Source organism: Ranitomeya variabilis, chromosome 8, assembly GCF_051348905.1.
Source record: "Ranitomeya variabilis isolate aRanVar5 chromosome 8, aRanVar5.hap1, whole genome shotgun sequence".
Classification (NCBI taxonomy): Eukaryota; Metazoa; Chordata; class Amphibia; order Anura; family Dendrobatidae; genus Ranitomeya; species Ranitomeya variabilis.
In genome coordinates, this window is record NC_135239.1 from 217,429,678 (window position 1) to 217,455,663 (window position 25,986).

Genomic DNA, 25,986 nt, shown 5'->3' on the forward strand with positions numbered 1-25,986 from the left:
AAGCCGATCTGGCAAAACCGAAGTCATATTCTTAATCAGCACCATAAACTTAATATCAAACTGTTCAGACATTGTTGGCACCAGAATCCCTGTTTACCAGCGAGGGGCCGACGTCCTGGGAGCGGCCTCACTGACAGCTGGAGGAATCCTTCATATTTTAATGTTGCTCATTACACAGCAATTTACCTAATTAACTGCAAGCGTTTATAATAAGTTCCTGGGGGCCTGTCAGGATGTGTGAGGGATGCTGAGAGGAATGGCTCTACTAACAGGTCATCCTAAAACCCTCGGAATGACCGGCAGTATCCTGTCCTGCTCCAATGTCAGTCATCACTCAGCTTTCCAGGGCGCCGGACAGGTCTTTCCTCAGTCCTGGATCAGGATATTATTATTTATTTATATCTATAGCTCTTGTTGCCCCTGTACTCTCCAAGTTATTTGAGGCGAGGACACTTCAGGAAAACGCTGGTGTAGTTTTTCCTGAAAGTTTTTGCTTGGCATCGTTTCAGCATTTTTGCGGCATCTTTTTAAATAATGTAAGCCATTAAAGTTGTTTGGTCCAAATCGATAAGTCTGCAGTCACTGTAGGTGACTGCAGACTTATGAATCCCCCCAGCTCACTTACTGCGGGGATTCGCCGGTTTCTGACTCTGGACCGGAGGGTATATATGAGTTATACACACCCGGCCAGTGAGCGCGGCCTCGCTCCATACGCTTGTATAGAGTGAGGCCGTGCCCTGTCTACTGACGTGGCCATCCTGTCTCGGGTCAGAACCAGCGAACCCCCGCAATGCACACTGCATAGAGTGACTGCAGGCTTATCGATTTGGACCAGACAACCCCTTTAATAGTGAGTGTCTTCCAAACAGAAGAAGCCTCTGGAGAGTGAAGAGGTCACTTTTAGTCGCTATACGGCTTTGGAAGCCTGAAGCACTTAAAAAATTCTCAAAAAGACTGAACTTTTTCACAGCAAATGGTTTTTACATTGCTGTGCATTATGCTCATTCTTTGCAGTATTTTTAGCACTTTTTCAGGTGGGTTCTGGGCAGAAAAAGCTGTTGTGTGCACATATAATTGTACCAGCATGTAAGATCCTCGGCTCCCTGCTCTGTAGGATTTATGACCTGCAGCGTGTGCAGAATTATTAGAGTACTCGTAATGTTGTTGATAATTTTATTATTGAACATTTCCAGTGCTGTCCACAGTCCAGAAGGTGAATAATCCTGAAACTTGAAAATATGAGAAACTAGAAGTAAGTACAAACTTCTGACATTTCCACCCTTCTCAGTGTGATATAGTAATATATATATATATATATATATATATATATATATATATATATATATATATATATATATATATATATAGTAACATGGCCGCCCTTGTCCTCAGTGATGATATAGTACTATATTTACCGTATTTTCCGGCGTATAAGTCGACTTTTTAACCCCTGAAAATCTTCTCAAAAGTCGTGGGTCGTCTTATACAGCGGGTACGGCATGTGCCGAGCTCTGAAGTCGTCGCATATGGTGCAGGGAGCGGTGTCGGATGGTTTCAAGGGTCTGGAGGATAGGAGACCGTCCTTCAGGCCCTGCGATCCATATTCGTGTAAAAGAAAAAAGAATAAAAATAAAAAATATGGATATACTTACCTTCCGACAGCCCCCGGAGTTCTCCCGGCTCTCCGCGATACATGCGGCGGCTTCCGTTCCCAAGGATGCATTGCGCGCCGCGAAGGACCTTTGTGACGTCGCGGTCATTTTTCTGCATCTTTAAGGCCTTTTCTGCAGAATAATTATGGTTTTTTGAAGAGATGCAGACTTTTCACTGCTCCCCTTCTGGTGAAAGTATCTTCTAATCACCAGCTGGAGGTTTGAGGGGTGAGTTTGTAGTCTGTGTCCTGTATTGATCTGGTCCCGGCCCATCCATTTACTCCGTCCAGAGTCGTCTCATCTCCTCTCTGTGAACACATACTTCTCGGCCCAGTCCTGACGTTTCTCTTCAGCGTCTTGCTCAGTGGTGGTCAGGCTTGGCCTCCTCACTTCGGCCTGTCTCGGAGCACTGAATACCTTGTAGTTCTGTGTCTTGCTCAGTGGTGAATATCTGCTTCTGAAAAGCATCGCTTAGTGCAAAGCCTCGGGCAAGGTATGAAAACATTAGATATTTCATGGAAACTCAAGCTCGATTATTGTTTTGCGAAGCGATTCGTGACTGATACAGAGCATAGACGACCCGTGCAGATACAGGTATAATTAGGAAGGTTCTGCCTAATGAAGTCATTAGATTTAGGCCGGGGTCACACTTGCGAGTGCAATGCGAGAAACTCGCCTGAGTCTGTTGCATCAGTACCTGGCACTGCCACCGGCATTCGGGCAGGAGCATTCAGCTGCATAGAAATACATGCAACCGCACGCTTTGGTCCCGACTACCGGTGGCACTGCCGGGTATTGATGTGAAAGACTTGCGCGAGTTTCTCGCATTGCTCTCGCAAGTGTGACCCTGGCCTTAGAATACAGCTGGTAAAATACCGTTACAAAGCAGCAGACAGGTATGTGAAGCTGCTGGAGCCTCTGGTGTCCCCACAAGGTGTAGGATCCTCCACAGGCTGCAGTTGTGCATAAACCTACTATTGGGCTGCTCCTAATTCGCACTCACAAGCAGATATGGCTGCGGTGGCCTCGACGTACATGAAGACTCATTGTAAACCAGCCATGTTCACTGATGATGCCTTTCAATCTCTACATGGTCCCGTAGGGTGAAGTTGTGGATGGTTGGTACACTGCTACTCCCATCTTGCCTGGGTGGGGAAGGGTGGTACAGACTGAGGGCGTATTCAGGAGCTAAGGCAAGGCACGTGGCCCCGGCGTCTTCACCATCAGAAGTTATCAAGGCGAGCTAGGGCGCCCTTAGCGTTGGAGACAGGGAATAAGCCCCTGGTCCCAGGAAACCTGACAGCAGAGTTGTGACAGATATGTACAGCGATTTTAAATGTGCTAAATGCTGAGTTGTTGGACAGCTGAGCCCCGCATACCCTGGTAGCGCGAGTCTGCGGTATGGTATGTTAGTTAGCGCCTAACCTGGCAAGTCTTTGTTGTACTTGGTTTCTTTACTGCTTGTTACCTTTTTGGCTGAAAATAAAGCCGCACTCTTTCTTTATATGTACTGTGTCTGCCTTTGTCACTACCACGATGCCCCACAATATGTACACGGCACAGACCGCGCTGGTGTCATTATGTGGAGGAGAAGACGTGCCAGAATCTCCACTTCTCTCCTCGTTACTGGGCTTTCTCTAGTATTTGTTGATGGAGTCGTCATCACACATTCTGACATTTCCCATTAGGGAGACGGGGCACTGGGGCTCTCTGACACGTGACCACATTTGAAAGATGCCAGATTTAAGCCTCTAATGAGAAGATTGGATTTCATTGCTGACTGATGGCAAATAACACAAGTGGAGGATGACTATGTGGTGCACAGTCGGTGCTAACGGCACTTCCATGGGGTAAAATCAGAGAGCAGTGATGTCCTAGAAGCCCCAGATGCAGAGACTTCTGAAATTGACATTTTTTTTTTAAATAATTGTTCCTCTTGCCCAATTCTACATTATGTCGATTATATAGATTTTATCTTCCTAATATATGGAGTCTTTATACTGGGAACGAGCTCATTTACTCTGTGATTCGATCAGTCTCTCCTGTTCACGGGTCGCGTTGGTGAGTGACGTTCGGGCTCCTCCGTGATTATTGGGGTGTAGTACGGCAGTGCCCTACAGAAATGTCGCCCCATTAAAGTGAGGTCTGTCAGTCTGACCCTCAGGTCTTAACATGCTGTAAAGTTTGGTGAACACATACCAAAGTGTGAATGGGCCTTTTCTTTAGCTCAGCCGCGTGTCATCCAGCTTCCTCATCCTCTCCCGTCACATAAAGGCTGAGGTTTGGGGTCTGGAATGCCGTGTGTTTTTAGTAGGGCGCGGGATGGAGGTGATTTGTATGTCTTTCCCATGACTGCTGTGTTTGCTGAAATCAAGACAAAAAAAAAAAGTTTAAAACTTTTGGAAAGTGAAGGCGAGAGCATGAAGAGCGAGGGGGGAGGGAACAGGTGCACCAGGACAATGTAAGATGAAGATTGATGGCTGCGAGCAGCGAGGATGATGAGGCACAAACCTTCACTATCTCTCAGCCTGGCCCTGAACCGTGCAGCCCTTCAGGAGGACAGCTGTTAGTGCAGCCGGGGGTTTCTGGGAGATTCCTACTCTATGCCCCTCTACCTGCGACCCCAGGTGCCTGCCCCATAGTGCCAGTCTCAGGGGCTCCTTCTGCCTCCTCACTATGGGGGGTACTGGGATCCAGCCTCCTAACAATAGCTCCCACCATGTTACCTCCAGGGTGCCCTTCTCCCTCCTCACCTGCGCTGGTTTGGGCCGTCATATATACATATTACTAGGATTACTGTTGTAGGTTCCCACAGTCAGCTGAGACACTTTTCAAGGGTCCCTGTCCCTTCTTCTGATGACTTTTGTTATTCTTTTAGTTGGAAATAAATCCCTTACATTTGTTACAGTCCCTGATGGAGCTGGGGGAGGTCAGGGGTCGGAGCACAGGAGCTCAAAACTAACAGAAACTTTATAGGAGGGAAAGTGAGACGCAGAATATACATGATGAGAGTGAGGAAGAGACAGCAGGAGGCTGAGCGAGTGCTGGAAACAGGCAAAATACACACAAGGGTCATAAGGGAGCCACAATGGCGGGGTCTGCTCCCTCCATTATTGGCACCATATTTATAACGGCACCAAATAACTACAGAATGCAAACCCGGTGCAACGTACCGAGACATGCACAGATACAGAGACTGCAGCGGACGTACCGAGACATGCACAGATACAGAGACTGCAGCGGACGTACCGAGACATGCACAGATACAGAGACTGCAGCGGACGTACCGAGACATGCACAGATACAGAGACTGCAGCGGACGTACCGAGACATGCACAGATACAGAGACTGCAGCGGACGTACCGAGACATGCACAGATACAGAGACTGCAGCGGACGTACCGAGACATGCACAGATACAGAGACTGCAGCGGACGTACCGAGACATGCACAGATACAGAGACTGCAGCGGACGTACCGAGACATGCACAGATACAGAGACTGCAGCGGACGTACCGAGACATGCACAGATACAGAGACTGCAGCGGACGTACCGAGACATGCACAGATACAGAGACTGCAGCGGACGTACCGAGACATGCACAGATACAGAGACTGCAGCGGACGTACCGAGACATGCACAGATACAGAGACTGCAGCGGACGTACCGAGACATGCACAGATACAGAGACTGCAGCGGACATACCGAGACATGCACAGCTACAGAGACATGCACAGATACAGAGACTGCAGCGGACATACCGAGACATGCACAGCTACAGAGACTGCAGCGGACATACCGAGACATGCACAGATATAGAGACTGCAGCGGACATACCGAGACATGCACAGATACAGAGACTGCAGCGGACATACCGAGACATGCACAGATACAGAGACTGCAGCGGACATACCGAGACATGCACAGCTACAGAGACTGCAGCGGACATACCGAGACATGCACAGATACAGAGACTGCAGCGGACATACCGAGACATGCACAGATATAGAGACTGCAGCGGACATACCGAGACATGCACAGCTACAGAGACTGCAGCGGACATACCGAGACATGCACAGATACAGAGACTGCAGCGGACATACCGAGACATGCACAGATACAGAGACTGCAGCGGACATACCGAGACATGCACACAGATACAGAGACTGCAGCGGACATACCGAGACATGCACAGATACAGAGACATTTACACAGATACAGAGACTGCAGCGGACATACCGAGACATGCACAAATACAGAGACTGCAGCGGACATACCGAGACATGCACACAGATACAGAGACTGCAGCGGACATACCGAGACATGCACAGATACAGAGACATTTACACAGATACAGAGACTGCAGCAGACATACCGAGACATGCACAGATACAGAGACTGCAGCGGACATACCGAGACATGCACAGATATAGAGACTGCAGCGGACATACCGAGACATGCACAGCTACAGAGACTGCAGCGGACATACCGAGACATGCACAGCTACAGAGACTGCAGCGGACATACCGAGACATGCACAGATATAGAGACTGCAGCGGACATACCGAGACATGCACAGCTACAGAGACTGCAGCGGACATACCGAGACATGCACAGATACAGAGACATTTACACAGATACAGAGACTGCAGCGGACATACCGAGACATGCACAGATACAGAGACATGTGCGCATTACCCAGAAGGTCATGTGACCTTGGTGACATGGCGGCTCAGGGTTACTGGTAATGTCTTGCACCTGACTGGGGCAGTACTGACTTGGGGACTGACTGCTCGTCTTGTTCTCCAGTTTGCGCTGTCACTTGCCTGTGCTCATTTTCGATATTGGAGTATTAGGCTGCCGTCACACTAGCGAGTTTTACTGACGTATGAGAGGTGCAGAAAATACGGATTGCACACGGCCCAATGATTCTCTATGGCCCAGCTCCTATCTGCCGTATTTTACTGATCCGTATTATACGGTCTTGTACGGCCGTAGAAAATTGCAGCATGCTGCGTATGTCACCGTATTGCGCAAAAAAATCGCACTGACAATAGAATAGAATGGGTAGAATAAATGTGTACACATAGAATAGGTATATATATATATATATATATAGTCAGTGATACACATATATAGATATACCGGTATTTATATTTCATACAGCGCTAGATATCATAAAAGCCGGTAATTCAACTGCCGGCTTTTTCTTTCTCCTTCACAAACCCGACAGGATGTGAGACATGGTTTACATACAGTAAACCATCTCATATCCCTTTTTTTTTTTGCATATTCCACACTACTAATGTTAGTAGTGTGTATGTGCAAAATTTGGGCCCTCTAGCTATTAAATTAAAGGGTTAAATCGTGGAAAAAATTGGCGTGGGCTCCCGCGCAATTTTCTCCGCCAGAGTAGGAAAGCCAGTGACTGAGGGCAGATATAAATAGCCTAGAGAGGGTCCATGGTTATTGGCCCCCCTGGCTAAAAACATCTGCCCCCAGCCACCCCAGAAAAGGCACATCTGGAAGATGCGCCTATTCTGGCACTTGGCCACTCTCTTCCCACTCCCGTGTAGCGGTGGGATATGGGGTAATGAAGGGTTAATGTCACCTTGCTATTGTAAGGTGACATTAAGCCAGATTAATAGTGGAGAGGCGTCAATTATGTCACCTATCCATTATTAATCCAATTGTACGAAATGGTTAATAAAACACACACATTATTACAAAGTCCTTTAATGAAATAAAGACACAGGGTGTTTTAATATTTTATTCTACTCTTAATCCACCTGAAGACCCTCGTTCTGTAACAAAGGAAAAATAAAAAATCATCAATATCCCATACCTTCTGTCGTTCAGGTCACGTCCCACGAAGTAAATCCATCTGAAGGGGTTAAATCATTTTACACCCAGGAGCTCTGCTAAAGCAGCTGTGCTCGTGGCTGTAAAAATACCGGGAATGAAGAGTGCAGGGGAACGTCCTGTAGTTACCTTGAGTCGCGGTGATGCGCCCTCTGCTGGATGTCCTCATATGAACTCTAGCGTGGGAAAAATTCCCACGCTACATGGTTTACTGTATGTAACTACAGTGGTGTTCAAAAGTCCTGCATAGGTATAGGATAAATTGATTTTTCAAGTTTTAAACGTTTTCTCTTGAATATCTTCGATGCTAATATGACATATTATATATGGTTTTGTTCAGAATGCAATTTTGCATTCTCTCCCTGTAATATTTTTAGCTTTTGAAGCAGTTTTGCCTGAAATTATTGCAACAATATGGGAATTGAAAGCACAACTAAATATTGTACAGCTTCAGATCCAAAATTAGCCAATCACAGATGAGGTTCTTGTGACCAATCATAACCTGGATATGGCAGCCAATCACATTACATCCCATCTGCTGCTTTGTTTGTTTGTTTTATCTGTTGGTCTATCTAGTGAATCATACTGTAGAGTTTTATGATGGGAGCCTTCAGGTTTTTGTCAGCGGAGGATCGTGTGCGAGTTGTGGTGCTACATGAAGAGGGTTATACTGGCCCCCAGATCGCAAGGAAGGTCGGCTGTAATCAGAGTACACTCGTAAGAATTTTGCAGAAACATAAGCAGCTTGGAATTACCCAGGACAGGCCCAGATCTGGTCGGCCCAGAAAGTCAACTAAAAGGGAGGATAGAGTACTGATACGAACATCCCTTGCCAATCGAAAGCTCACCTCTCCTCAGCTTCTGCGAGAATGGCAAGAAAAGTGCAATATTGAGGTAGCAACATCAGCTGTTAGGAAGAGATGTTTGGAAGCAGGATTGAGAGGGTGCAAGGCCCGAAAGAAGCCATTGATGACAGCCATACAAAGACAAAGGCGAAAACTGTGGGCATTGAAATATTTAAAATGGAGGAAGGAGGAGTGGGAAAAAGTGCTATTTAGTGATGAAAGCACTTTTTGCATTTTAGGAAATGATGGCAAGTCTTATGTGAGAAGGTTCCCACATGAAGAGTACAAGCCAGAGTGTTTGAGCTGTGTGAGTGAGGTGATTGAGGCTCTGATACAGTCCTGGAACCACATCATCACTCGTGAACATCTGCAGAAGCTTGTTCACTCAATGCCACAGAGATGCAAGCTGGTGCTCAAGAGCAAAGGCTGGCCAATAAAGTATTAGAAGCTTAAGATGCACTCAAAAGGCCCTTTTCAGGACTCTGAATTAAATAAAAAATAATACATCTTAAAAAGTAAAATTTAAGTCTTTGTGAACTTGCATTGGAAGTTAATGAACTTAGAAACCTGTTCACCATTCTACACACTGTACTGGTGTAGGTATGGTTAAGCTGTAAAAAAAAATTATCAAAAATGCGCATACCATAACAATTTATACACTTGGGACATTCAAAAATGAGTATGGCATACAATGAGGGATTACAAAAACATATATGTTCCATATGTTCCACCAGTTTCACTGTAGAGATGCAGAAGTATGAAACATATAGTTTTCTTCATGTTTATGCTGGACTTTTGAACACCACTGTATGTCTCATATCATGTAGGGTTTGGGAAGGAGATAGCAAAAGCCGGCAATTGAATTACCGGCTTTTATGCTATCTAGCGCTGAATTAAATATATATATATATATATATATATATATATATATATATATATATATATATATATATATATATATATATATATATATATATATATATATTACTGTATATATGTTTTAACAAATATTTGAGCACATAAATCCATTAGATTAGAGAAAATATCGCAGTACGGATTACATACGGAGGATGCCATGCGCAAAATACGCTGCCACATCCTGCCTACGGATGACATACAGATCACTATTTTGGGAACATTTCTGCGTATTACTGCCGTAAAAAACGGACCGTATTTTCATACGCTGAGTGTGACGCCGGCCTTAGACTGTAAGCCTCTGTGCTGATGGGAGCTTCCTCCATATGCTGTGCTATTAGCACCGGCACAGAGTCAGTGACGGGATCTCTCTGCTTTGTTGTAGTTCATAAAATCCTTATAATGAAGAGTGTGAAGGACGAGAGGATGAACAGGAATGAAGCCGCAGTGCGGTGTGTGACAGGTCAATAACAGGATGGTGGCGGGAAGGCCATGTACAAGGCCACGTCCTGCATCTGGCAGCGGCTGTGTGTAATCACCAGTGCTATACAGGTGGCCACATCACGGTCTCCACAGTGAGTCTATACCCCACCTGTACACACAGCTCTGCTCGCTGTCACTCACAACCCACCAGAGATTTTCTTGTGGTCATCTTAACAATTATGTGTTCTGACCTCGGCATGATCTTTCCCTTTCAGCTCCATGTTTCTTAGTCCAAGCTTGGACAACGATGTACAGACTAAGCCGCAGGTCTCGTAACCTGAACTTCACAGTCTCACGTATGCAGTTGACTTTGGGTCTAGGGACCCAGGACTGGTCCCTACATCGAAGTCTGTGATTGAACCTTCAGAAGCCCCATTCTTCCTCCATGCTTTACACTGCAGTTCAAATTGCATTTAAACACAAGGTTAGAATGAAGTCAGTACATGGAGAGCTGATGATGATGATGCACAAGGAATCGAGCCTCCAGTAACGATAAAAGATGATCACTTTACTGCCACACGAAGACCCAGGGGAGTCATCTGGTGGGCGGATTTCTTGCAGCTCTGCATGTGACTAGAGGCTGCTATGTACCAGATGAGACCATGTTCTATTCCTGAGGACCATGAGTGGTGGAGCAGCGTGTGATAGACACTGACTCGCACTTTCCATGGTCACGCTTTAGCCAGCACTCATTGTATCACTGTGTGCAGGACTGGGCCTGGGCTCCAAATTCAGATGGTTTGTACTTCTGACTCGAACATTCCTCCCGAATCACTCTAGTGTGTCAGATATGTGAAAATTCAGCGATTGCATCCATGTTTGCTCAGTACGCACCAGTGAGCTCAACCCAGTGGTGAAATAACCCTGGAATTCCACGAGAGCGAAGCGTCCGCCCCATAGACCAGCGCTATCCACCCTGAGCGGGGCAGCTTCACTTCAATGCACATTTCCAACATTTGCCCTTATTTTCCCGTCATGGTCATCCATCTTGCCACAAGTAGCTTTAATCCTGGCTTCGGACCAACTAATTTCGGATCGGTGTGAAATCTGGACCTCACAGGGAGGATGGTATTGAAGGTGCATGTCAGCGTAGGGAGAAGGGAGACGAGTGCACAGAGCAGCCCAAAGACCCCGTCACATCAGCAGTTTGTGGCCCAGTTGTTTCATGCACTGTCTGAACAAAGCCGTACATGTAAAATAAGCAAACTGGCTTGTAATGATGAGCCGCAGTAAAGTAACAGATGCTGGGTGCCGCCAGCAGTGAGTGCCAGGAATGGCGCCAGTGCCCATAGGAGCCCTCACCCCCGGCCTGTAGATGGTCAGGGAACACTTATGTCTCACACCTCCCAGAGGAGAAACAATGGTTCCAGATACCAAGTAGACTTATCTACTCGTTTCCGAGTCTTCAGACTTCATCCGGATGTAATCACAGCTTACAAATTCACGCGTGATCGTTGTGTGACCCACAACTTTACCAGGGGAGCAATTCCCGGCACCTTACTGTCCTTATAACAGATAGCACCCTATTGCTCTTTTTTTGCTCCTCCGCTTTTTCCTAATGTTTCACATCTGGTGTCCATGTGAATCACCTCACCTTCTGGTTCTGAAACAGGCAGCACAGGATGAGCATTCCCACCTGGATCGGGGAGCACCGCAGGACACGGACTGAGCAGAGCTACAGCCGGAACCAAGGACATTAAGGCTATGTGCACATGTTGCAGATTTGGTGTGTTTTTGTGGCTTTTGTCTACGCACATATGTGACAAAACCTGAAGCAGTCCTGATGCCAGCACAGTGAATGAGGAGCCTGACGTGTCACGCACACGGAGTATTTTTGGTGCAGAAAATAATCGGCAGCGTCACTTCTCTGGGCGTTTTCACCATTGCGTTCACTCAAATCTATCAAAAAAGCTCGTTTTTGCAGCTGCGTTCTTCTTGCCAAGAGAAGCAGACATTTTACTCCTCGTGTTCACATCCCCTAATACAGAAAAATGCTAGAAACGCTTATTACCGCTTTAATAAAGAAGAACATAAAATATTGCTGCTTTCCTAATTGTGTGTAATATCTGAGTGGCGGGGGCTGGTGATGTGATTAGCCGAGTAATCTGCGATCAGGGATCCCTCACCGCCGTCCTCTCCTGCACACAATGCTTCACCAAGGATTAGAGTGAACTCCGCGGGTGGCTCCTCGCGGCTTCCCGACAACAGCCCGCCTATTACCGCGCAGGCCACCACGAACATTATGAACCCGAGAACACGCCGCACGTCAGGGAACAATTCCAGAAATGTTATTCTGTGCTTTCTGCAAATTGTGAAGTGAGACAAGTGTCCCCCCACAGTGCCGAAATCTGCAAAGCCTCCATGTTATTGTAGAGAACGCAGCCTGACTCCGACATGAGGCTTTATTCCAGAGTCGGAGATAGTAGGTGACGCTTGGTTCAAGCTGACAACAAAACAATGACAAGTTGTCACCGCCTCGCCCTCTGTCTTACATGGAGTACTGGAGATTCAGTTTAGTATGGCTATTTCCTTTGATGTACATTGGCTTCTCTATCACTCCCATGTGGTTACACGTAGGTATCAGTTGATGCCAGTTTGGCACTATTAGTATTATTCATTGTGACTGCACGTAACTGGGACATGACGTATCCTCCCTGCATCAAGCATATATTGTTGTATCCACTTGCACGCTTGACCCGCTACCGTCCCACCTCATCCCTAACCTTGCCATGGTCTTCATCCCAACCCTAACACACACCTCTTCAACCTCTCACTCACAACAGGTGTCTTCCCCTCATCCTTCAAGCATGCCAAGATCACACCCATCCTCAAAAAGCCGTCCCTCGACCCATCGTCTGTGTCTAGCTATCGCCCGATATCTCTTCTCCCTTACGCCTCCAAATTACTGGAACAACATGTCCATCTTGAACTGTCCTCCCATCTATCTTCCTGCTCCCTCATTGACCAGTTACAATCTGGGTTCCGACCCCATCACTCAACTGAAACTGCCCTAACTAAAGTCACCAATGACCTACTAACCGCCAAGAGTAAGCTACACTACTCTGTCCTCCTCCTGGACCTGTCCTCTGCCTTTGACACAGTGGACCATTCCCTATTACTACAGACCCTCTCATCTCTTGGTATCACAGACTTGGCCCTATCCTGGATCTAGTCATATCTGACAGCCCGAACATTGTGTCTCCCTCCCCCACACCACCTGCTCACCTTGCCCCTTGTCTGTCGGTGTTCCTCAAGGCTCAGTTCTAGGACCCCTACTCTTCTCCATCTACACCTTCAGCCTGGGACAGCTCATAGAATCCCACGGTATGCAGTACCATCTCTACGCCGATGACACGCAGATCTACCTATCCGGACCTGACCTCACCTCCTTTTACTCACCAAAATCTCACTTTGTCTGTCTGCTATCTCGGCCTTCTAAAACTGAACATGGACAAAACAGAACTCATCATCTTTCCCCCATCTCACTCTACCCCCCCACCAGACCTATCCATCGATGTCAATGGCTGCTCACTTTCCCCAGTCCCACACGCTCGGTGCCTTGGGTGATTGATCCTCGACTCTGCCCTCTCTTTCAAGCCACATATCCAAGCCCTTGCCTCCTCCTGCCGTCTCAAACTCAAAAATATTTCCCGGATCCGCGCATTCCTTGACCGCGACACCACAAAAACACTAGTGCATGCCCTTATCTCCCACCTTGGCTACTGCAACCTGCTACTCTCTGGCCTCCCCTCTATCACTCTGGCACCACTCCAATCCATCCTACACTCTGCTGCCTGACTAATCCACCTGTCTCCCCGCTATTCCCCAGCTTCTCCATTATGCTAAGCCCTTCACTGGCTTCCTTTCGCCCAGAGGCTCCAGTTCAAAACCCTCACAATGACATACAAAGCCATCCACAATCTATCTCCTCCATACATCTCCGACATGGTCTCCCGGTACTTACCTTCACGCAACCTCCGATCCTCTCAAGATCTCCTTCTCTGCTCCCCTCTCATCTCTTCTTCCCACAACCGTATCCAAGACTTCTCCTGTGCTTCCCTATACTCTGGAACTCTCTACCCCAACACATCAGACTCTCGCCTACCACGGAAACCTTCAAAAAGAACCTGAAGACCCACCTCTTCCGACAAGCCTACAACCTGCAGTGATCCTCAACTTACTGAACCGCCGCACGACCAGCTCTACCCTCTCCTAGTGTATCCTCACCTATCCCCTGCAGACTGTGAGCCCTCGCGGGCAGGGTCCTCCCTCCTTATGTACCTGTGTGCCTTGGTTTTTGCTCATGTTTATTGTATTTGTCGATATATGCCCCCTTTTCACATGTAAAGTGCCATGGAATAAATGGCGCTATAAAATGTATGATAATTATTGTCCGTGGACCTTTGTCTTGCCTGCATTCATTAGCTGTACAGGTACGCTGGTAATGACGTCGTCTGCTGCTAAGGAACTTATAGGGCAGCTCAGGGACAGACGACGCACGGGCAGGGGCGCCATCTCTCGTTACTAATCTAGGCCTCCACAAGTAGGAAGGGATGCATTAGGTGCAGCTATCGGGGAACGCACACCCCTTCCATCAACGTACACTGCCGGACCCCGTCCTATAGGCTATACGTTATACAAGCACTGTGTCTCTACACTAGAGGTCGTCCGTGTGTCACCGTGTTGTGCCCCCCTCCATCACTGCACACCGCTGGGCCCCGTCCTATAGGCTATATGTTATACCAGCACTGTATCTCTACACTTGAGGTCGTCCGTGTGTCACCTGTATTGTGCCCCCTTCCATCACCGTACACCGCCAGACCCTGTCCTATAGGCTATACGTTATTCAAGCACTGTGTCTCTACACTTGAGGTCGTCCGTGTATCACCTGTATTGTGCCCCCTTCCATCACCGTAGACCGCCAGACCCCGTCCTATAGGCTATACGTTATTCAAGCACTGTGTCTCTACACTAGAGGTCGTCCGTGTGTCACCGTGTTGTGCCCCCCTCCATCACCGTACACCGCCGGACCCCGTCCTATAGGCTATACGTTATACAAGCACTGTGTCTGTACACTTGAGGTCGTCCGTGTGTCACCGTGTTGTGCCCCCCTCCATCACCGTACACCGCTGGGCCCCGTCCTATAGGCTATATGTTATACAAGCACTGTGTCTCTACACTAGAGGTCGTCTGTGTGTCACCTGTATTGTGCCCCCTTCCATCACCGTACACCGCCGGACCCCGTCCTATAGGCTATACGTTATACAAGCACTGTGTCTGTACACTAGCGGTCGTCCGTGTGTCACTTATATTGTTCCCCTTTTTTTTTTTTACTCTGAATCCTAAACTTGTAAATTTTTTGGGAGTGCATCAGTTCATAGGTATGACCACGTGCTCTTGGGGCAGAGGAGTGTATTATTCTTGTATTCTATGTACATTCTCTCATTTATCTGTTGTCCTATTGGGGTGTAGGCCTTTATCTGTCCTTTATATTGAATATTAGTTGGGATAGGCCACGTAATCACCAGAGCGCTACCTCTGTTATCTTTTGAAGGGATGACCTCCCGTAGCGATGGGGGGCTCGTCTTATAGAAGGCTATAGGGCGGTATCACCCTTTGGACATGTCCTTTGATTTCTTGCACTATAGTTGCACTTTTTTCGCATTATATAGGGATCGTGACTTTATACTTTGAAACATACCTAATAAAGATTATATTTTAATAAAGGGGTTCCTTCTGTAAATCGTAGATTTGACTGTCTTTTGTAAACTACGTTGAATACTGTAAGGTTTGATGCAAGGTTAGGGCAGAGCATGCGTCGGGGCCAGTGCAGACATTGCTGTGCAGCGCAGCTCTGGGGTCACCGATTTGGAGGACTTCTGCAGAATCCTCACGTACTTTCTAATTCACTATTCATTGTGTGTTTTCTATAACATTCGTCTTTTCCAGCCTCGAGAGAACAGAATGCGCAGTCTTAAGTCTTATCATTAGTAGAGAACGTGTGGAGAGGGAGATACGTTTCTTTGTGAAATAAAACAATGAGATGACTTATCAGAGAACGGCGCTGTCTGAATAGAGGCGAACAGTTGACTGCTCCTAGCAAATTAGGAAAGTGCGAGAAGTGATAATGTCTGCAGAAAGGAGACTTGTATGAGAGGAGATTATAGCGGAGAATCAGAAACTTTATTCCAAGACTCCTCAGGCGTGAACAAAAACCGAACGGCGGCTGCGACAAAGAAATTACATGGCAGATATCGGAGAAAGATTTTCTTATGAGAAATGACAGTGGAGCTGCAGTTCTCTCTTGGCCGGTGTCGTGGACCTTCTGTCATGGACCTTTTGTCATGGACCTTCATGAATTCATGCGACCTTGATGTTTAGTACATTTACTATTTAACAGCTTCCTGCCAGCAGTGGAACAACTCTGAGATAAGACTTGTTCATTACTTCACATGATGCTGCACAAGACTTCTACCACTACCAGAGATGTAACTAGTCACCGGCTACAGCCACTCTGAGAACACTGGCAGAGCATCACAGCTGTGATAGAAAGGTGTCTGCAGAGCATCACAGCTGTGATAGAAAGGTGTCTGCAGAGCATCACAGCTGTGATAGAAAGGTGTTTGCAGAGCATCACAGCTGTGATAGAAAGGTGTCTGCGGAGCATCACAGCTGTGATAGAAAGGTGTCTGCGGAGCATCACAGCTGTGATGGGTTTCTGTGGAGCATCCCAGCTGTGATAGAAAGGTGTCTGCGGAGCATCACAGCTGTGATAGAAAGGTGTCTGCGGAGCATCACAGCTGTGATAGAAAGGTGTCTGCGGAGCATCACAGCTGTGATAGAAAGGTGTCTGCAGAGCATCACAGCTGTGATAGAAAGGTGTTTGCAGAGCATCACAGCTGTGATAGAAAGGTGTCTGCGGAGCATCACAACTGTGATAGAAAGGTGTCTGCAGAGCATCACAGCTGTGATAGAAAGGTGTCAGCTGTGATGCTCTGCCTGTCCTATGATAGAAAAGTGTCAGAACATCGCAGCTTGCTGTGTTTTGGACTGTGAAGTCACAAACTGGACAGTGCTCGTGCTGACTTTCTCCAAAATCAGAGTGGATATGATGGGCTTGTGAACACCTGAACTGGATAGATGTGGGATGGAAGAAGGCAGCCGGCTAATGACTTGTTTTCCTTCATGTGGACAACAAGATTTGTGAGCTTCACTTACCTTCAGAAGAGATGGTACCAGTATGTTTTCTGGGAAGAAGATGAGCTGGCATAGACAGTGTGATGGGGCAATGTTCTGCAGAGATATTGGTTCTAGTCCTGTTGTAATGTGGAAGTAACACACTATACTGTGCCCCCTTCATGACAGTGGGTTTCCCCAGTAGTGGGATGATGGTCAGACAGGAGCTCTCTGAGGTTTGAGGCGATAACTTCTCTCCTAATTCCTAGATCTAAATCTGATCGATCATCTGTACTATGTGCAAGAAAAATAAGTTGGATCTGAAAAAAAAGCCTAATCTAAAGCTTGTAATCCCCTCCGCTCTTATGCAATCGTTTTGTTGATCAATTACCTTAGCTGTAAATCTGGCATGTTTTGTGGCCACTGAGACCGCTGTGGTCATCATACATGCAAGCTGTTATTGATGGCCCTTATTTAGGTGTGATCCCCACAGGTCACTGCTAACTCTTCTCTCCCTGCAGAAATTCAGTTTGCAGCCTTCAAAGCCTCTATAATGCCACATTCCCATTTTCCACACATTCCCATTTTCCACTTTGCTCAGCAGCCCTGCTCTCCTGGTCCTCTGCTCTTCTGGTCTTCTGCTCTCCTGGTCTCCTGCTCTCCTGGTGCCCTCCTGGTCCTCTCCTGCTCTCATGGTCTCCTTGTCTTCTGCTATCCTGGTCTCCCGCTCTCCTGGCCCTCTGCTCTCCTCGTCCTCCTTCTCTCCTCGTCCTCCTTCTCTCCTCGTCCTCCTTCTCTCCTGGTCTCCCGCTCTCCTGGTCTCCCGCTCTCCTGGTCTCCCGCTCTCCTGGTCTCCCGCTCTCCTGGTCTCCCGCTCTCCTGGTCTTCTGCTCTCCTGGTCTTCTGGTCTCCCGCTCTCCTGGTCCTCTCATGGTCTCCTGGTCCTCTGCTCTCCTCGTCCTCTGCTCTCCTCGTCCTTCTGCTCTCCTGGTCTCCTGCTCTCCTGGTCCTCTCCTGGTCTTCTGCTCTCCTGGTCCTCTGCTCTCCTCATCCTCTGCTCTCTTCATCCTCCTGCTCTTCTGCTTTCCTGTCTCCCGCTCTCCTGGTCCTCTCCTGGTCTTCTGCTCTCCTAGTCTTCTTGTCTTCCGCTCTCCTGGTCCTCTTGTCTCCTGCTGTCCTGGCCTCCCGATATCTCAGTCTTCCGCTCTCCTGGTCCTCTGCTCTCCTCCTTTCCTGCTCTCCTCCTTTCCTGCTCTCCTAGTCTCCTGGTCTTTGGACTCATCATCTTCACTGCTCATTTCTTTCTTTTACTGTTCCGTAGTTAACCTCTCTCTGTATTGAAAGTAACATTGACTCCATAGTAGTTAGTTGAATAAAAAGTGTGGTTGGAAGACTGGAAAGCATGAGACCGCTATAAAAATGTTGATGCACCCATGGCATCCACGATCAGCACCAGCAGTTCTGGATACAAGGGCATTAAGTAAGACTTGGCACGTCTTTACCCAACGCCCATGAAAGACTCTGACCTGCGTTGTTTGTGCACGTATAATAGGATCAAGATGTGCACATAATATTTTAGAAATGACAGGCCGTGCAACACTGCGAATGTGGAGGGAAAAGTTGCATTTTAAAACAGTCTAATTTCTATTTTTATTAGCTATGATTGGTACAATTAGATATACTCTCCCCTGGGTAGGTGATGTGCACTGAAGAAATTGTAAAAAAAAATGTTGTCAACTGTCCTTGGGCTTCTTTGTGGGAAATATTGGAAAACATGTATTTATTGCAACTGATGTACAAATGTCCTCCGTCCATGTCCTGCTAAGTAGGCAATCCATTTTATATTTTATCGGCTGCAGTAAATACGAGCAATTGAGAAGACTCACGTCAGACTAAGATGGAAGAAGGTGTAAAGATTTCCTCCACGTCAGATGGTTATTGGGGTTATTCACCACCTGGCTGTGTGGCCGGAGATCTCGGATCTGCGCTGGTACCTTCATGTTACTCTGCACTTTCTAGAGCTGCTCTGGGGTCCGGACCCGCTCACGACCAGATCTTTGCACCTGATAGTATGAGGAGGACGCTTCCACCTGCCCGGGGGTCTCTTCATCAATGTTGTGTGATGTCAACAAGACCTTGTAAGTTAATACTGGAATTACATCAGAAAAGGAGGGAGAATTCCTGCAGATAAAGGACTTCTAGCCAGAGACAATGAATGGAAAGATACCAAGAACAATGGAAGGAGATCTGAAGGAGGATGTGCTTAAAAGCTGCAAATCCTGGCAATCAAAGAAGCAGAGAAAGTCAAAATACTGCAAGATGTATGTGTCACCCCTGAGCTGCAGGAAAAGGCCTGACTGCACTTCACTTATCTGAGGGGAAATCTGTTATTTGTAGAGATTTTTCACTGAAATTCCCAAAATTTCTGCCACTTAGCTGATAAAATAGGAATTCAGACATTAACCTTAGTTATATTTGTTTCTGCAACATCAAGATAGCGACCGTTATATCTTTCAAGGGGGCTGTCACTACTGTTCCCCAAAATGTACAATCGGACATACATGTATTTAAGTAATGCGATGGACGTAAGGTTGTATCAGCACATTAAAGAGGCAGCTTTCCTGTTTGGGGGTCTAGGAAGGCTGTGGGGGCTGCGTTGTCAGCCATATTGATTGATTTGCGGCTTTCTTGGAGAACAGGTAATTATTAGGTGTCTTCCTTGGTTAGGGTGATAATAGGGCCTCACTACCCTACCATGTCAGCGGTGGCATCGAGGTGACCACATTACATCCCGCTCTGTGGACGGCTCCTCCACCCTCGGGCTATATCTGCGCAGCACCTGCTCTTCACAAAGGTGTCTAGTTGTTGGCCATTTCCTCCTCTCACATCTGGGAGCCTCCTGGGCAATAATTGGGGTTTACAAGATAAAATTCCTGATAGATGGAATGAAACAATAGGGCAAGCATATGGTAAACGATTGCATCTCTAAGGTGGCCCAAAAATGCCTGTGTAGTGTAGTTACAAAGCCCTTTGGCAAATCTCTCCTCCCGTCAATGCCTGTTTGACTTGATGCCTTAAAGTCTGAATTTCCAGATGTGCACCGTGTATGGGATACGCTCATTCCAATAGTCGCCATGGTGGACTGAGGGTGGATGCCAACTCTGCAGAATAAATGTTCCCCCAAAGAAATGAGGAGGTGGTCGGGGAGGGGAAGACCAGCTGGACTGAAGCCCACAGCTGTCTGATTTGTACTGGGAAATGAGCAGCGCAATGTCTAGGGGAGGAAGGCTGGATTACAGGCTCAGAGCAGCGAAAGGGTCCTGGACATGGGGCGCCGCAGTCAAAGTCTGGGCTGAGACCACACTCACACGCTCAGTATTTGGTCAGTATTCTACATATCTGTAAGTATCTGTAAGCGAAAACCAGGAGAACAATCAGAGGAAAAGTGTAAAAGAAACGTGTCACCACTTCTGTATTATCACCCACTCCTGATTGTGACCGCGGCACCCCATGTCTCGGACACTTTCGCCTTACACTGAGAGGTGCCTCTGATCCCGTCAACATGCAGTTAGTCAGAATCAACATGTATGTTGTAGATGTTACTTTGGTGGTTGCACTTTTTACATGAAAAGTCATCTCCAACCCAGAGAATCATTGATACCGACGAGATGAGGCGAGAAGAGACACATAATTGTTCGCACACCGATGAGCGACCAGGGCCATCCTTGTGGCCATCCTGGCCGTAGTCCTGCTTTTCTTAATATAATCGCAATAATAATTTACCCAAGAGACCGTTATAATCAAAGCGAGTGCTTGGTATTAGTCATATTCCCAATATTGTCGGTGGGTCTACAATTTAGGGGGCATCAGGAGGATTTGAGAAAAAGAATTCAAAACTCTTTCTACGTAGAGCCGACATGACTGCTGAGAAGCGGATTGTAATATTACAGGAAAACTGTTTCCACTGTACTCGAAAGTAATGGAGACACAGAGGGAAAGCATCTCTGAGCAATGGGGAGGACGGGAGAGCGAGAATGATTCACTATTACCGAGCCACAGGGAGGCAGGCAGAGACGCACAAAGGCCGAGCAACACAGAGCCTCGGGGAGGCCGAGAGCCCGGATATTAATTATAGCTGAACACAGAGACACCAGGCAGACACAGGGAAGAGAAGGACAAGGGGAAACAGCTGCGCCAACCACTGGGCCACATCTAGCTCCAGCTGTGCCAAGGTGGCATGTGCCCAAATACACTCGTGGACACGTTCGGAGAGGGGGCTCTGGTCCTAAGTGCAGGGGTGCATGAAGAGGTGGACGGACCAGTATATGGGGCTTCATCGGACATAGATGCTTTACTGACTCTACCATATGAATAATGGCCTCCAACTGCTTATTCTGCCCCTGGGCACCTGTTCTGATCCTACCGGGAAGCTCGTCAGCCCTCAGTATGATCATTAATCTGTACATTGCCCAGCTGTTATATCAGAACTGAAGAGTAGTAAGTGTCGTCATGTGGGTATCAGCTCCTGTTCCCTGTGTGACTCCACAACCTGCTGCTGGGTCTTCCAGTCTCTCGGCAGCTCCAGATTCTTCTAATTTGCTCTTTCCTTCTTGTTGTCGGTCTTCCTCTTCATTGTTCAGTCCAATGAGCAGAATTTTCCCACAATTTACCTAGAACCAGATAAATCCTCAGCCTGCTCTCTTGTCTCTGGTGCTGCAAGTCAAAGGTTCGGCTTGATTTGCTGAAGAACTGAAGCTTTGCCAGCGATGAGATGCCAGCTGCCATATGCCTCAATATCAGGATCTCCACCATTATGTCGACTTAGATGAATGTAAAATGTTCCACTCCTCAATGAATTCACATAACTAGATGATATAAACAGATGACTGCTTGAATGATCTCTGCATAAGCCGTGGGGACAATCACAGAGGTGTCCTCCTCAATGAAGATCTTCTCTTTTTCTTGGAGGTGACACTACAGGGAAATCTCACATCTACCTGTGAAGCAGTAGGGACGTGATTACCTTCATTTACTCTGCCAGCTATATGTAGGTTTCTTGCATTTTTCCAAGAAGTGAGTGCAATCTTCTGACATGCTTGGCTGCATCTTATCAGTGAGGAGAATGAGAAAACGCCATAGAGATTATTCATGAGAGGAGGGATTGGAGATGCTGGAGGGCTTTAGACCAGGACAGCCATGAAAATGTTCCACCAGTCAGATACATGACGTGAAGCTGGTTCATATAAAGCCATTTTCAATGAACATCTGGTGACATTTTGGCTGATATTAGTCTAAACAGAGATGCTCGTACTTCAGAGGAAATTGGAATATAATGACCAATACGCACTGACCGACGGATGGACGGAAACTCAACGCAACATGAAATAAGCACTGGAGTGCTGGGCTGCACAGTAAACGAGATGGCGGGAGTGATTGTATGATTTGTTAGCATTACTAACTCTTCATATGACAACTAATCCGTAAATTTAGTTGGATGATGGTGGCCATGATGATTTTTATTATTAGCAACTATCAGCTCGTTCTCGAGCCATGGCGACTTGATAGAAGTCCGCTCTGTCACCAGGGTCTTCTCCGCCGTTCTCTTGATGGTATCCAGCCATCGGGTTGCTGGTCTTCCTCTTCGCCATGTTCTTTCTATTCTCCCGCCCATGATGTCCTTCTCCAGTGATTGCTCTCTTTATACCATTTGTCCACAGTAGGGAAGTCCTAGCTCGGTGATCCTTGCTCCCAGTGACATGTCTGGCTTGGTTTGTTCTTCTATGATATTGATAACATCCTTATCCAGCAACACATTTTGAAGGCGTCAATTCTTCTTCTGTCTTGTTTATAATAATAATAATAATTTTATTTATATAGCGCCAACATATTCCGCAGCGCTTTACAAATTATAGAGGGGACTGGTACAGACAAGAGACATTACAGCATAACAGAAATCACAGTTCAATATAGATACCAAGAGGAGTGAGGGCCCTGCTCGCAAGCTACAAACTATGAGGAAAAGGGGAGACACGAGAGGTGGATGGTAACAATTGCTTTAGTTATTAGGACCAGCCATAGTGTAAGGCTCGGGTGTTCATGTAAAGCTGCATGAACCAGTTAACTGCCTAAGTATGTAACAGTACAGACACAGAGTGCTATTAACTGCATAAAGTGTATGAGAACATGATGCGAGGAACCTGATTATGTTTTTTTTTTTTAATGGCCCACACAGGGATAGTTAGGTTAATGCATTGACGCGGTAGGCCAGTCTGAACAAATGAGTTTTTAGGGCATGCTTAAAACTGTGGGGATTGGGGATTAATCGTATTAACCTAGGTAGTGCTTTCCAAAGAATCGGCGCAGCACGTGTAAAGTCTTGGAGACGGGAGTGGGAGGTTCTGATTATTGAGGATGCTAACCTGAGGTCATTAGCGGAGCGGAGGGCACGGGTAGGGTGGTAGACTGAGACCAGAGAGGAGATGTAGGGTGGTGCTGAGCCATGGAGTGCTTTGTGGATGAGGGTAGTAGTTTTGTACTGGATTCTGGAGTGGATGGGTAGCCAGTGTAATGACTGGCACAAGGTAGAGGCATCGGTGTAACGGTTGGTGAGGAATATGATCCTGGCAGCAGCATTCAGGACAGATTGGAGCGGGGAGAGTTTGGTAAGAGGGAGGCCGATTAGTAGAGAGTTACAATAGTCCAGACGGGAATGAATAAGTGAAACAGTAAGAGTTTTTGCAGTGTCGAAAGTAAGAAAAGGGCGAATTCTAGAAATGTTTTTGAGATGCAGATAAGAAGAGCGAGCCAGTGATTGGATGTGGGGGTTGAATGAAAGCTCGGAATCAAGGATGACCCCAAGGCAGCGGGCATGTTGCTTTGGAGTAATGGTGGAACCGCACACGAAGATGGCAATGTCAGGCAAAGGTAGGTTAGTAGAGGGAGAGAACACGAGGAGTTCAGTTTTTGACAGGTTCAGTTTCAGATAGAGGGAGGACATGATGTTAGAGACCGCTGTTTCTTTATCCTCCAGGTTTTGCCTCCATTTGTTTTCACAGAAAAGACCAGACTATGTATGAGCTGTGTCTGCGCTGTCAGTGCAATGTTCCTCGATATGTTAAAGTAGTTTTTATTGTGACAGGAGGAGGCGACCTATGACATAATAAACATATATAATGAGCAGTACAAATTAACATTAATAGCAAAGTAAATTGTCGCCCCCAACGGAGCAAGGGAAAAACAAGGAATAAAGTCAGGATTAAAGAGGGAGATAAAAAGGAGAGAGATAAACGGAGAGAAAGGAAACAATAAAGGAGGAAGGAAAAGAAGGGAGGAATAATAAGCTGGAAAGAGGGAGGTGAAAAAGAAATGGAAAAACGGGGAAAAGATTAATCTGAAAAAACAGTATAAAACATACCTCTTATAGACAATTTGGAATATATAGTCCTCAAAAAAAGTGATCATACTGGTTAACAATCAAGCCTTATTAAGATCATGGTAATCGGCATTTGAAGGAAAATAAAGGATCCATGAAGACCATCTGACCTCATATTTGGAAAGAGAGTTACTTCTAACCCCTTTTACAACTTATGACACATGGATATGTCATAGGTCGCTCCCCCTGTTTGATGCAGGCTCCGTTGCTGAGGCCGCATCTTTTCTTGCACATGCGACACATGGATATGTCATAGGTCACCTCCCCTGTTTGATGGAGGCTCCGGTGCTGAGGCTGCATCTTTTCTGGCACATATGACACATGGATATGTCATAGGTCACCTCCCCCTGTTTGATGCAGGCTCCGTTGCTGAGGCCGCATCTTTTCTTGCACATATGATACATGGATATGTCATAGGTCGCCTCCCCTGTTTGATGCAGGCTCCGGTGCTGAGGCCGCATCTTTTCTGGCACATATGACACATGGATATGTCATAGGTCGCCTCCTCCTGTTTGATGCAGGCTCCGTTGCTGAGGCCGCATCTTTTCTTGCACATATGACACATGGATATGTCATAGGTCACCTCCCCGTTTGATGCAGGCTCCGGTGCTGAGGCTGCATCTTTTCTGGCACATGTGACACATGGATATGTCATAGGTCGCCTCCCCCTGTTTGATGCAGGCTCCGGTGCTGAGGCCGCATCTTTTCTGGCACATATGACACATGGTTATGTCATAGGTCGCCTCCCCTTTTTGATGCAGGCTCCGGTGCTGAGGCCACATCTTTTTTGGCACATATGACACATGGATATGTCATAGGTCGCCTCCCCCTGTTTGATGCAGGCTCCGTTGCTGAGGCCGCATCTTTTCTTGCACATGCGACACATGGATATGTCATAGGTCACCTCCCCTGTTTGATGGAGGCTCCGGTGCTGAGGTCGCATTTTTTTGTGGCACATATGACACATGGATATGTCATAGGTCGCCTCCTCCTGTTTGATGCAGGCTCTGTTGCTGAGGCTGCATCTTTTCTGGCACATTTGACACATGGATATGTCATAGGTCGCTCCCCCTGTTTGATGCAGGCTCCGGTGCTGAGGCCGCATCTTTTCTGGCACATGTGACACATGGATATGTCATAGGTCACCTCCCCCTGTTTGATGCAGGCTCCGGTGCTGAGGCCGCATCTTTTCTGACACATGACAGCTGATCAGCTGTCGTGCCCCTAACAGCCGTGGGTGGAATCACGATGCACTCCCGGCTCCCAACATGTTAAAAGCTCCTGTCAATCTCTGACAGCGGCATTTAACATGCCTGTATTGGAAACGTGTCACTAGCGCTGCCCATTGGCGTCCATGTCACATTCCGCGGGTTGCTGACAGGTTGGCATGACAAACCAGGGTCTGCAGGAGACCCCCCTTATTGCTCCATTTGGGAAAAAAAAGAATAAAAAATAAAACAGATTTGATTATACATATTTTTGGTCTCCTCAACATTGCAATAACGGACAATCAAAACATTGTATCTGCCCCAAAATGGTGTCAATAAAAACATCAGCTCTGAGCGCAAGAAACGAGCCCTCGCGTAGCCCCAGATCACGATAGATGGAGATGCCACGGGTC

At 47.0% G+C, this 25,986-nt stretch overlaps 1 long non-coding RNA gene across 2 annotated transcripts in view; it reads left to right on the forward strand.

Annotated features, from left to right (window-relative positions):
- The window catches only part of LOC143788891 (uncharacterized), a 334,430-nt gene that overhangs the window by 54,467 nt on the left and 253,977 nt on the right, over positions 1-25,986 (forward strand). The window contains exons 3-4 of one of the 2 annotated variants that reach the window (XR_013218742.1): positions 1,194-1,252; positions 15,707-16,423. This is a non-coding gene — a long non-coding RNA (uncharacterized LOC143788891). Of the gene's footprint in view, positions 1-1,193; positions 1,253-15,706; positions 16,424-25,986 lie in introns of those variants that run through there. The other variant, XR_013218743.1, reaches the window with a different exon arrangement.